Source organism: Meriones unguiculatus, chromosome X, assembly GCF_030254825.1.
Source record: "Meriones unguiculatus strain TT.TT164.6M chromosome X, Bangor_MerUng_6.1, whole genome shotgun sequence".
NCBI classification, from domain to species: domain Eukaryota; kingdom Metazoa; phylum Chordata; class Mammalia; order Rodentia; family Muridae; genus Meriones; species Meriones unguiculatus.
The window spans coordinates 23,616,986-23,630,660 of NC_083369.1; the positions used below are offsets into that span (position 1 = coordinate 23,616,986).

Here is a 13,675-nt window from a genome sequence, read left to right on the forward strand (position 1 = left end):
TCAATAAATAAATGAATACAACCTATTGTAAAAATAGAAAAAATATCACTAGTGTCAACATTCTGAATAAAGAAGTTACTACTCTTGTAGGGGACTTAGTATTGGTTTCCAGCACACACATGGCCTCTCATAGCACCTGTGACTTTCATCACAGGAAATCTAAAACCCTATTCTGGCCTCTCAAAACCACTGCTTAGAAGTAGTGAGCATAAACTCACACATGCAAACACACATGCACATAAAGAAAATAAAATGAGTAAAGCTTTTAAATAGCAAACAGAGAAACAAAATTGTGACTAGAGACAAGAAATTTTACAATAACAATAGACAAATCCATCAGAAAAACATTAAAAATTACAAACATGACATTGACCACATAGCACCGAAAGAAAAACCAAACAACAGCTTGGGAATAAACAAAGCAACAAAAGCTAGATTGAAATATCAATGTGACATTTAAAATAGACAAAATAACCTGGTAGAAAATTGAAAAAGAAGTGTAAGACATTGACAACCCTGTAAACATGCTGGAAGCAACACACATTTGTAAAAGCTTTAAGTATTTCTTTGAAGTATATACAGTTTTCTCAAGTTCACAAGGAAATTTCCCAGGATATATAATCCAGTAGGACAATAAACAAGCTTTGATAAATTTAATAGAGTAGAAATCCTCTGAAGCATATTCCCTGATCCTAAAAGAATATAAAACATTAAACACTTGAACAATAACTTGAGGGGAAACTAAAATGTCCTTATTCATAGCAATGATATTCTATATACAATATCAACGAATAATTGATGAAAGAAATAGTTGATAAGATGAACTGCCATTCCCTTTTTTCTTTAATTAATTTATTTATTTTTATTATTAGTTGCATTTTATTAACTCTGTATCCCAGCTGTATCCCGCTCCCACATTCCCTCCCAATCCTTCCCTCCCTCCCTCATCTCCTCCCTGCCCCTTTCCAAGTCCACTGATTGGGGAGGACCTCCTCCCCTTTCATCTGACCCTGTTTAATCAGGTATCTTCAGGACCGGCTGCAAAGTCCTCCTCTGTGGTCTAGCAGGACGTCTCCTCCCTTGGGAGGGGGGAGGTCAAAGAGCCTGCCCTTGAGGTCCTGTCAGAAATAGTCCCTGTTCCCCTTACTATGGGAAGCCAATTGGTTACTGAGCTACCCTGGACTACATAGGAGCAGAGGTTCTAGTTTATATAAATACATGGTCCTTAGTGGAGTGTCAGTCTCAGAAAAGACCCCTGTGCCTAGATATATTTGGTCCTTGTGGAGCTCCTATCCTTTCCACATCATACTAACTCCCCCTTCTTTCATATGATTCCCTGCACTCTGCCAAAGGTTTGGTTATGAATCTTAGTATCTGCTTTGATACACTGCTAGTTAGAGTCTTTCAGAGGCCCTGTGGGGTAGGCTCCTGTCCTCTTACTTGTTTTCTCCAAATCCAATATACCTCCCATTTGTCTTTCTAAGTGAGGCTTGATCATCTTACCCTGGGTCCTCTTTCTTGTTTATCTTCTTTAGGTGTACAGATTTCATTATGTTTATCATATCTTATAGGTCTATATAAGTGAGTATATACCATGTGTGTCTTTCTCCTTCTGGGATACTTCACTCAGAATGATCTTTTCTATATCCCACCATTTGCCTGCACATTTCATGATTTCCTCATTTTTGATTGCTGAGTAGTATTCCATTGTGTAAAAATACCACAATTCCTGTATCCATTCCTCCGTTGAGGGACATCTGGGTTGTTTCCAGGTTCTAGCTATTACAAATAAAGCTGCTACAAACATGGTTGAGCAAATGTCCTTGTTGTGTACTTGAGCAAATTTTGGGTATATGCCTAGGAATGGCATACCTGGGTCTTGAGGAAGCACTATTCCTAATTGTCTAAGGAAGCACCAGATTGAATTCCAAAGTGGTTGTACCAGTTTACATTCCCACCAGCAATGGAGGAAGGTCCATTCACTTCTTGTAATGGTGCTGGTCCAACTGGATGTCTACATGCAGAAAAATGAAAATAGATCCATATTTATCACCCTGCACAAAACTAAAGTCCAAGTGGATCAAAGACCTCAACATAAAACCAGATACTCTAAATCTGTTAGAAGAAAAAGTGGGGAACAGCCTAAAACTCATTGGCACAGGAGACAACTTCCTGAACAGAATACCAACAGCACAGGCTCTAAGAGCAACAATCAATAAATGGGACCTCATGAAACTGAAAAGCTTCTGTAAAGCAAAGGACACCGTCATCAAAACAAAACGACTGCCTACAGATTGGGAAAGAATCTTCACTAACCCTTTATCTGACAGAGGACTAATATCCAGTATATACAAAGAACTAAAGAAGCTGAAAAGCAGCAAACCAAGTAATCCAATTAAAAAATGAGGAACAGAGCTAAACAGAGAATTCTCGACAGAGGAATATCGAATGGCAGAGAAGCACTTAAAGAAATGCTCAACCGTCATTGTTTTCTTAAGTAGAGAAATGGTTGTATTTAATTTCACCAGTTCCTCACTATCAAATGCTTAAGTACAAACGAAAAAAGATTAAAATGGATTAGAAATAAGAATCATTGACAAAGGAAAAAAGAAGAAATGGAAGTCAGACTAGGCTATAACAGCTGGGATATAACCTGCATACCAGAAGTAGGCCCTATTGAGCAGAACACCTCTGATCTGTCGCCTCAGAAGAGTGAGGGCGACGTACCCGCTGCCAGCAGGACCTTTTGCAGGAACTCCAGAAAGCCAATTGATCTTCATGGCAGCTAACACCTGCCTTTCCCCAAAGTTACTCTTTTTCTAAGACCACCAAGTCCAAAGACTAGCTTTCAAATACGTACTGGAAGATCAGGGGAAATGTCCAGCCTCTCCAAGATAAAGAACAAGGACTTGGTGCCCTCAGGCACCCCTAGGTGCTCAGTTAAGAAAAGGCAGCGGGACATGAACTCAACGGCTGGCTCTTTGACCACACACCCCCCCAGAGGGAGGAGCAGCCTTACCAGGCCACGGAGGAGGACATGGTAGCCAGTCCTGAAGAGACCTGATAAGCTAGGGTCAGATGGAAGGAGAGGAGTACTTCCCCCATCAGTGGACTTAGTGAGGGGCAGGAAAGAGATGAGGGAGGGCGGGAGGAATTGAGAGGGAGTAAGGGAGGGGGCTACAGCTGGGATACAAAGTAAATAAACTGTAATTAATATAAAAATAATAAAAATTTAATTTAAAAAAAAGAAAAGAAAAGGCAGCAGGTGGCTCACTTTCAGACTAAGGACCCTAAGAAACTAAGACTCGAGCAGGGCCACCTGGACATGCTAACACAGAAAGTAGACACAGAGAAGCCCAATGGGCCTTCACTGGGCCTTCAGGAGAAAGTCGAGACCACAAATAAACCCTCAGGCTTCTGGCCTAGAGACCATAGCCATGGCAATGCGCTTGACTGTTGCTAGAAAGCACCAGTCTTCATCGGGCCTGGTGACCACAGCCATGGACAAATGCATCTCTGTTGCCAAAAAGAGCCAGTCTTCGTCTAGCTCAGTGACTACATCCATATCCACACACTTAGCTGTTGACAGAAAAATCCAGTCTTCCTCAGGCCCAATGACCACAGCCATGACTCTGGGCTTGGTCATTTCCAGAAAAAACAAGTGATTGTCTGGCCTGGAGACTAAAGCTGTGGCCATGGGCTCGGCTATTGACAGAAAAGTACTACAGCCATAGCCGCAGGATCTGCCACTTCCAGAAAAGACCAGCTCACATCTGTCCTAGTGATCAGCGCCATGGCCATAACCTTGGCACTTGCCCCAAATGCCCATTCTTTATCTAAACAAGTGACCATAGCCATGGCAACAGGCTTAGCTGTTACCAGAAAGAGCCAATTGCTGCTTGAGCCAATAACCACCCCCATTTGCCATGCACTTGGGGGCTGCCAAATAAAGCCAGTCTCTGTCTGGCCGAACAAAAGCAGCTGCACCCACTTTTACCAGCACAAGTCAATCTTCATCCTTCCCCATGACCACAGACTTGGCCACACCTTTAACTGTTGTTACTGCAGGACAGTCTTCATCTGTGGATGTAACTAACATGAAACAACCAGTTATAGAAACAGCTAACATGGAGACACCTGTTACAAAAGAGATAGCACCCAAAAAAGCAGCTTACTGGCAAGAAAAAGCCTTCTGAAAAGCAGCTGCATTTCAGCATAAGGCTAACAGAAAGTTCCTCCAGATTTAGAGATATCATGGTGAGCAAGCAGCATGGCTTCACACAGATCTTTTTATCCACAAAATCATCAGAAAATAACTCACTTAACCTAGAAGTGATGAAAGAAGTTCAGAATGCTTTGAACAGGGTTGTTGCTGATGACAGCAAACTGGTACTGCTCAGTACCATTGGCAATGTCTTCTGTTTTGGCCTTGACTCTGCTTATTTTATACAGTGTCACTTGTGGAACAAGAAAAGAGAAAGCGTTAAAATGGCAGGAGTGATCAAAAATTTTGTGAATACTTTCATTCAGTTTAAGAAACCTATTATTGCAGCAGTCAGTGGCCCAGCCATAAGACTGGAGGCACGTATATTGCCTCTTTGTGATATGGTTTGGGCTAATGAAAAGTCTTGGTTTCAGCCACCCTAGACCACCTTTGGCCAGAGACCAGATGGCTGCTCCAGCTTTATGTTTCCCAAGATTATATGAGAACCTTCTGCAAATAAAGTGTTACTCAGTGGGCAGAAGCTGACAGCACAGAGAGCTTGTGAGAAGGGCCTGACCTCCCAGGTATTTGGCCACAGGAAGTCATGTATCAAATCAAGGAGCTAGCCTCATGTAATGCAGTTGTCCTGGAAGAGTCGAAAGCCTTACTGCACTTTAACACCAAATTGGAGTTGGAGCAGGCCAATGAAATGAAATGCACAGTGCTAAAGAATATCTGGGGCTTTTCAGAGGGGATTGATGCCGTGTTAAAATACTTGCAGAAGAAAATCGAGGATTGATTAGCTGAACTGCCACTGATGATCCCTAGAACTGTTTAAGCAGAACACTAGGATAACCCCGGCTCCCAGTTATGATATGATTACCCTTAAAGCCTGAACCTGGAGCTCACTCCTAGAAGTAGGACTGGAACACCCAAGCTATTTAAAATAGAACTGCTACTTTAAAATAACTAACTGCAAAGTACCTTTCATCAAATCTTCCATCCATATACACACAAGCATGAAAAGATAATGGTGAGCTTTTCTCTGGCAAGTACTATATTAAAAATGTCTCATTTATGTGGGGTGACAAAACAAGCCTGAAATTATTATTGTTTTTATTTTTCCTTCTTATGTGATATTTGTTTTCTTTACTTATTTTCCTTTCAGAACAAAGAATCTGAGAGGATATTAACCAGACTCATACCGCTTTCTAAATAGAGACACATAAAGATCATGACCTTTATTTTGTCTCTAGGAAGAGAGGTAAAAATGCCCTAAGAATGGGAAATTCCAAAACAATAAAAGGAGGGGGGAAGCTTTTAGGAAAAAATATTCCTGACCAAAAAAAATCATCAGGGTTCATGTGGAAATATCAGCTGGCTCTTGACATTTGCTATGTTATGTCCAGCTTATAGCCAGTTAACATGAAGATACCTCTGTCTCTGGAAGAAAGCTTAAACTGTAGTATCAGTGCATAACTAAGTAGTTTAAGTATGAATGGCAAATTTAAAAGTTGGTCCTAGTGTATTTTAAATATGTCTCTTTTAAAAATTAACTGCTTCTTGTTGTTGGGTGTAAAGGATTCCTTTATACAAAGACTTATTGGTATATTGCACCAGAAAAAACTTTAAGTTTACAGAGTATAAGTTGGGTATGGTGGTGTATGCACTCAGGGCAGCAGAGGCAGGCGGATCTCTGTGAGTTCAAGGCTAGCCTGGTCTACGAAGCAAATCCAGGATAGCCAATGCTACTCGGAGAAATCCTGTCTCAAAAACCAAAAACAAAAAAAATAGAGTATAATTTTAGGTTCACTTAGGGAATATTTTATTTAATAAGGTAAACATTCCTTCTGGATACTATTAATTACAGTGTAGATATTACTTTATATATAGTTTTAATTTACTTTATGCAGATAAGATTGGTATATTGTACCAAAATCTTTGTTTATAAAGTATAACTTCAGTTTCACTTAGAACAAGTTTTATTCAACAAGGTAAAATTCTTTTTGCATACTATTATAGAGTTTTTGAAATTTACCTTATATTTGACATTTAATGTTCTTAGTATTAGCTATACTATATCTCCCATAGTCTAAGTACTGTAGTATCTCTAAGAATTCCCTGTGAGCTGGGCGTGGTGGCACATGCCTGTAATCCCAGCTCTTGGGGAGCCAGATGCAGGCAGATTTCTGTAAGTTCACAGCCAGCCTGGTCTACAAAGCAAGTCCAGGACAGCCAAGACTACACAGAGAAATCCTGTCTTAAAAACAAAACAACAATAAGAAAACATTCCTATGAAAATGGGATCATTCCTTTCAGAAATGGGGACTGATTCTTAACTACAGAAAACTGTACTTAGGCTACTGACATTGCCTAATTTTTTTAATTTACTGACAAGCCTCATTTTCTTTTAATAATACTGAGGTTTATACTTAGAACTGACTATCTCCCTGCACTGAGAAAGCTGAATAGTATGAAAATCTGATGTTACTTTGGATTGACTGTTCTCTTTTTTTTAGATTTATTAAATTATTTTTCCAGTTTTTATTTATTACAATTTATTCATTTTGTATCCTAGCTGTAGCACCCTCCCTTGTCCCCTCCCAATCCCGCTGCCCAACCTCCCTCTTCTCCTCCCATGCCCATCACCCAGTCCATTGATAAGGGAGGTCCTCCTCCCTTTCCCGCTGACCCTAGCCTATCAGGTCTCATCATGGCAAGCAGATTGTCTATCTCTGTGGCCTGGTAAGGCTGCCCTACTTAGGGGGAGGTGATCAAAGAGTCAGCCACTGAGTTCATGTCAGAGACAGCACCTGTTCCCCTTACTAGGAAACCCACTTGGACACTGAGCTGCCATAGGCTACATCTGTGCAGGGGTTCTAGGTTATCTCCATGAATGGTCCTTGGTCGGAGTATCAGTCTCAGAAAAATGCCTGAGCCCAGATTTCTTGGTCCTGTTGATCTCCTTGTAGAGCTCCTGTCCCCTCCAGGTCTTTCTTTCCCCCCCTCCTTTCCTAAGATTCCCTGCACTCTGCCCAAAGTTTTGCCATAAGTCTCAGCATCTGCTTTGATATCTTGCTGGGTAGAGTCTTTCAGAGGCCTCTGTGGTAGGTTCCTGACCTGTTCCTTGTTTTCTCCCTCTTCCGATGTCCATCTCACTTGCCTTTTTAAATGAGGATTGATCATCTCACCCAGGTGCTTCCTTCTTCCTTAGATTCTTTAGGTGTACAAATTTCTTCCTTAGATTCTTTAGGTGTACAAATTTTAGTATGTTTATCCTATATTACATGTCTAATATCCACTTATGAGTGAGTATATACCATGTGTGTCTTTCTGCTTCTGGGATACCTCACTCAGGATGATCTTTTCCAGTTCCCACTGGATAAACTTCTTTTATTATTTTAAGTGTACGAACATTTTGTCATCATGTTATATATATCTGTGCAACACATGCATGCCTGGTGCCTGAGGTCAGAAGTTGCCATTGTATACCCTGAGACTGGAGTTACAGATGGTTGTGAGCTATCATGTGGGTGCTGGAAATCAAACTTGGCTCCTCTGCAAGAACTACACATACTTTCAACCACTGAACCATCTCTTCAGCTCCAAGGTACCACATTTTTATAACTGAAACCTACTGTTCCATTCTGTAGTTCAAGATATATAAAACTGGTTAATCTATATAGTTTCATATAATAAATAATCTGGCGTGGAAAGTGGTTACAACTAATATATCTTCTGCTTTTTTGTTTTAGGACAAGGTCTCATGAAGCCTAGGACGACTTCCAACTCTTTATGAGCCAAGAGTGACCTTCAACTCCTGCCCCTCCTGCCCCTAATTCTCCAAATTGCAGGCATATACTACCACACCCAGATTTGAATCCATGCACATGATAAAATGGTATAAAATGTTATGTATTCATTGTATTAATATTGACTTCCTGCTAACAATATACTTAAAATGGCCTTGAGATTTCTCATATGATTAGCTTCAAGCAGCATTGTTTATATAAGCTACAGCTATTAATATTAAATTAATTTTAGTAATCTATTAATTCATTTTAAATTATAACTGTAAAAAATTATATATAAATATTAATATTTTGTTAGAAGAAATTCATGTTATAAAATGAGCAATGCATTAAGAATTATAATTATTTTATAATTTTGCAAATATGTTTAACATCTGACAACATAAAATACCTAGACTGTCATATCTGCTTATGCATTCAGTCTATTGAGATAAATTTGGGTTTTTTGTTTGGGGTTTTGGTTATTTGTTTGTTTGGTTTTTGGATGAGGATATATGAAATCTTATCCTCCCATAAACATGTAATTGGAAAGGAAAAGGGCAAAACCTTCCAGATAATTGTAGCAATCTTTTTTTCCTGCCATACCTTATTGTTACAATAACTAGATATGGGGAATATGCAAGAAGAGAGGTTTGTTCAGCTCACCATTTTGGAAGCTGAAATTGTCTAAAATTTTGATGTCTCTCTGTTCAGCCTCTAGTAAAAATCATTCTGGCAGCATCACAACACAGAAGAGGGTAAAAGTATGTGCAAGAAGAACAGAGCAATTTCATGGCAAGACAGGAAGCCAGACAGTTTCAGGGCTGCACTCTTACTAAAAATAACAAAAGGTCCTGCAAGAATTACTTTAATGCCTCCTCAAGACAATGCTACCAGTTCCTAATTGCTTTCTATTCTGACCATCTTATAAATATTCCACAACCTCTGAACACAGCCAGACTATTAAGCAAGCTTTTAGCACATAAACTTCTGAGAGACACATCCAAATTATATGCAAAGCGCAGAGCCAACCATAATCTTATAAGGAGTAGTTTCTCAAAGATTAATGGCAATGCATAAATCAGAAATTGTGTCAGTGGCCTTTTCGTATCTCTAGCCACAAACTGATCTTGGATTTTTAATGAATCACAACCCATGCATGACTCGTATATATGTGTAATTTTATAGCACCATGGATTAGTCACTTGGGAAAAACTAGCCCACTAGGATATGCAAGTCTCATAAAATTTAACACACTTCATTATTCAACATATAACAAGACAGGAATTGGATGGATGGATGGATGGATGGATGGATGGATGGATGGATGGATGCTTAGATGAATTCACATATAAAGTATACTGTTGATATCACCAACGAAAACCTCTAAAAGTCTGTTAAGCTCACAGTGGTGAATACAGGCTTTCCACGATTTCAATATTTGCTTAAAATTTTCATGTGGAAGAGTGCTGAAAATCAAATGTAGAGCCTTGTGAAAAAGATGAAATTCATTATTGACAACAAATACTGTTGCTTACTCAGTGGCAGACTCATTTCAAGAAAAAAAAAAAAAAACATGTCTTCTCTCAGCACTTGACACCAATCAAATGACCATCCGAATGAGTTACAGTATTTTACTCAAAAACAATAGTATATTCACAACGACAGACAGAACTCATCTCCAGCACCTAAAAGCCACCTTTCACAGGACAGGGATTAAATGTATATATATATGTATGCAGGGAGGGTGGGATGGACGGATGGATGGATGGATGGATGGATGGATGGATGGATGGATGGGTTCACTAAAAGCACAGACAGATAGACTGTATGTCAGATACTACTGTTAGTATTAGAAAGACAGACAGCACATAAGAGTCACCTTCTGCCTACAGAGATATAGAAAACATATGTGAACAACTTGCGAGCCAGTGCTACACAAAAAAGGCCAGGTGGCATAAAGCAGAATAAAATGAATGTTTATCTCTAGGGTTAGAGAAGAACTTCTGGAAAAGCCTCACTGAGCAGAAGGTTCTGACCTGTTTAAGAGTGCAGAGAGTGGGCTGAGCATTTGAATGCCTACATTCATTGCTCAATGTTCCTGATAATGAATGTGATGTGATCAGTTCTCTCATACTCCTACTGTCTTGACTCTTCCACTATGATAAACTGTACCCTAGAACTGTGAGGTAAAATAAACACTTTTTACCTGAAATTACATTTCTCAGAGTACTTTATTATAGCAATAGAAAAAGAAACTTAAGACACCCTCTAAACACGTTTAAAATATAAGCCATTTCAGAGGCTGTTTGTGGTAGGCTCCTGTCCTGTTCCCCGTCTTCTCCTGCTTTCACATCATATTAGTCCTTCTGAATGGGGATCGAGCATCTTCCCTGGGGTCTTCCTTGCTGCTTAACTTCTTTAAGAATATAGATTTTACTATAATTGTCCTGTATTATATGTCTAACATACCATATGTGTCTTTCTGTTTCTGGGATACCTCACTCAAGATAATCTTTTCTAGTTCCCGCAATTTGCCTGCAGATTTCATGGTTTCCTTATTTTTAATTGCTGAGCAGTATTCCATTGTGTAAATGTACCACAGTTTCTGTATCCATTTCTCAGTTGAGGGACATCTCAGGTGCTTCCAGGTTCTGGCTATTAAGAATAGAACTGCTAGGAACATGGTTGAGCAAATGTTCTTGTTGCATAGTTAAGCATAGTTTGTATATATGCCTAGGAGTGGTATAGCTGGATCTTGAGGTAGCACTATTCCTAATTTTCTGAGAAAGCGCAACATTGATTTCCAAAGTAGTTGTGCAATTTTACATTCTCACCATCAATGGAGGAGGGTTTCCCTTTCTACACATCCCCTCCAGCATGTGTTGTCCTTTGAGATTTTTATCTTAGCCATTTCAATGGGTGTAAGATAGAATCTCAGGGTTGTTTTGATTTGCATTTCCCTGATGACTAAGTACTGATAAGCAGAGGCTGAGACTCATAGCCAAACTTTGGGCAGAGGGCAGGTAATCTTATGAAAGAAGGGGGAGATAAAAAGACCTGGAGAAGAAAGAACCTCCAAAAGGAGACCATCAGAGCCAAAAACTGGGCCCTGGGGGCCCTGCAGAGACTGATACCCAAACTTAGGACAATGGCATGGAGAGGACCTAAAACCCGGGCTCAGAGGTAGCCCATAGACTCAGTTTCCAAGTGGGTTCCCTAATAAGGGGAGCAGGGGCTTTCTCTGACATGAACTCAGTGACAGGCTCTCTCATCACCTCCCCTGGGGGATGCAGCCTTTCCAGGCCACAGAGGAAAACAATGCTACCAGTCCTGATGAGACCTGATAGGCTAGGATCAAATAGAAAGGGAGGAAGACCTCACCTATCAGTGGACTAGAGGAGGGGCATAGGAGGAGAAGAGGAAGGGAGGGTGGGATTGGGATGAGATGAGGGAGGGTGACACAACCAGGATACAAACTGAATAAATTGTAATAAATGATGATAATTTTTTAAAAAATTTGCAATTAAAAATTAAAAATAAATAAAATAAAATAAAATATAAGCCATTAGTTTACTAAACTGGAAAACTAAATGTTGGGAAAGGCATTGGGGCTTTAAGTTTTCATACTACAGCTTTATACAACCAGCAATTACTAAAAATATTGCTAACATTATTGCTTATTCAAAGTGCAAAATTCATTTTTGAAACCCAAAAGAAAAAGAGCATGTCAAATGACAATATAAGTGGGTCAGAATATTTTACTCTAAAATAAATATGATCTCAGTGACAGCCAGAACTACTTATCTCCAGCACAGGAAACTCCTTGTGAATTCTACAAGGAATCTATCTTGCCCTATAAGTGAATAAGGAGAACTCATAAAGCATATTTAACCTGGAGTTGATAATAAAAGAATATATTTAAAGGGAAAAGAAAGAAAGAGGAGGGAGGGAGGAAGGGAGAGGCTGGAGAAGTGGCTCAGCATTTAAGAGCACTTGTTGCACTTACAGAAGACGGAACTTAGTTTACAGCACTGATATGGTAGTACAAAACCATCCCCAAACTCCAGTTCCAAGTGATCTGGTACCCTCTTCTAACCTCCATGGGCTCCAGGGATGCAGTAGTATACAAATATACATGGAGGAAAACATTCAATTTTTAAAAATCTCCATAATACCTTTTTAAAAGTTAGAAATGATAGATTTAATTTTTTAATTCTTTATTAATTACACTTTATTCACTTTGTATTCCCCCCCCCATGTTTCCTTCCCTCCTCCTGTCCCAATCCCTCCCTTCCTCCACCCTCTGCATGCATGTCCCTCCCCAAGTCCACTAATAGGGGAGGTCTCCTTTTCCTTCCTTCTGATCCTAGTCAATTAAGTCTCATCAGGAGTGGCTGCATTGTCTTCTTCTGTGGTCTGGTAATGCTGCTTCCCCCTCAGGGGGAGGTGATTAAAGAGCAGGCCAATCAGTTCATGTCAGAGACAGTCCCTGTTCCCATTACTATGGAACCCAATTGGATACTGAACTGCCATGGGCTACATCTGTGCAGGGGTCTTAGGTTAACTCCATGCATAGTCCTTGGTTGGAGTATCAGTCTCAGGAAAGACGTCTGTGCTCAGATTTTTTGGTTCTGTTGCTTTCTTTGTGGAGTTCCTGTCCTCTCCAGATCTTCCTGTTTCCCACTTCTTTCCTAAGATTCCCTGCACTCTGCCCAAAGGTTGGCCATAAGTCTCAGCATCTGCATTGATAGTATGCAGGGCAGAGCTTTTCAGAGGTCCTCTGTGTCAGGCTCCTGACTTGTTCCCTCTTTTCTCCTTCTTCTGATGTCCATCCTCTTTGCCTATCTGTATAGGAACTGAGCATTTTAGCAAGAGTCCTCCCTCTTGATTAGTTTCTTTAGGTGTACAGATTTTAGTAGGTTTATTCTATATTATATGTCTATATCAGTGTGTATATACCGTGTGCATCTTTCTGCTTCTGGGACAGCTCACTCAGGATGATCTTTTCCAGATCCCACCATTTATCTGCAAATTTCATGATTTCCTTGTTTATTTATTACTGAGTAATATTCCATTGTATAGATGTATCACAATTTCTGCATCCATTCTTCAGTTGAGGGGCATCTGGACTGTTTCCAGCTTCTGGCTATTACAAATAAGGCTGCTACAAACATGGTTGAGCAAATGTCCTTATTGTGTACTTGAGCTTCTTTTGGGTATACGCCCAGGAGTGGTGTAGCTGGATAGCTTTTAAAAGTCTTCAAAATATCTTTTAAAAGTTGGAAATGATAGAATAAAAGTTCCAGTTACTTATGAATCACAGAGAAGACAAATAATAGACAAGTATAAACAAAAATGTTATCCACTATATGGGTATCTATATTAACCTGAATGATGCACAGTAACTCCACTTACACTAAGATTTTGGTGGGTTTTCTAGATTTTTTGTTTTCAAAAAAATACTCTTTATCACTGGTTATCTTATAACTTATGGGAATCATCTTTCTCTGCCTCTTGAGTTCTGGGATGGCTGCATGTGGGAACATATCTTTTATATTTTGGTTTGGCCTGGATTGGATTTTTTTCAAAACAGGGTCTCATATAGGTCAGGCTAGCATTGCACTCCTGATCCAACTGTCTTCAACTTCAAATGCTGAGACTGTAGGCATTCATACCC

At 39.7% G+C, this 13,675-nt stretch overlaps 1 protein-coding gene and 1 pseudogene across 2 annotated transcripts in view; one reads left to right on the forward strand and one right to left on the reverse strand.

The window, feature by feature from the left end:
• Window positions 1-13,675, reverse strand: part of Ophn1 (oligophrenin 1) — a 389,762-nt gene that overhangs the window by 281,027 nt on the left and 95,060 nt on the right. The window lies entirely within an intron of this gene.
• LOC110544369 (chromodomain Y-like protein) lies at window positions 3,696-5,003 on the forward strand (annotated as a pseudogene).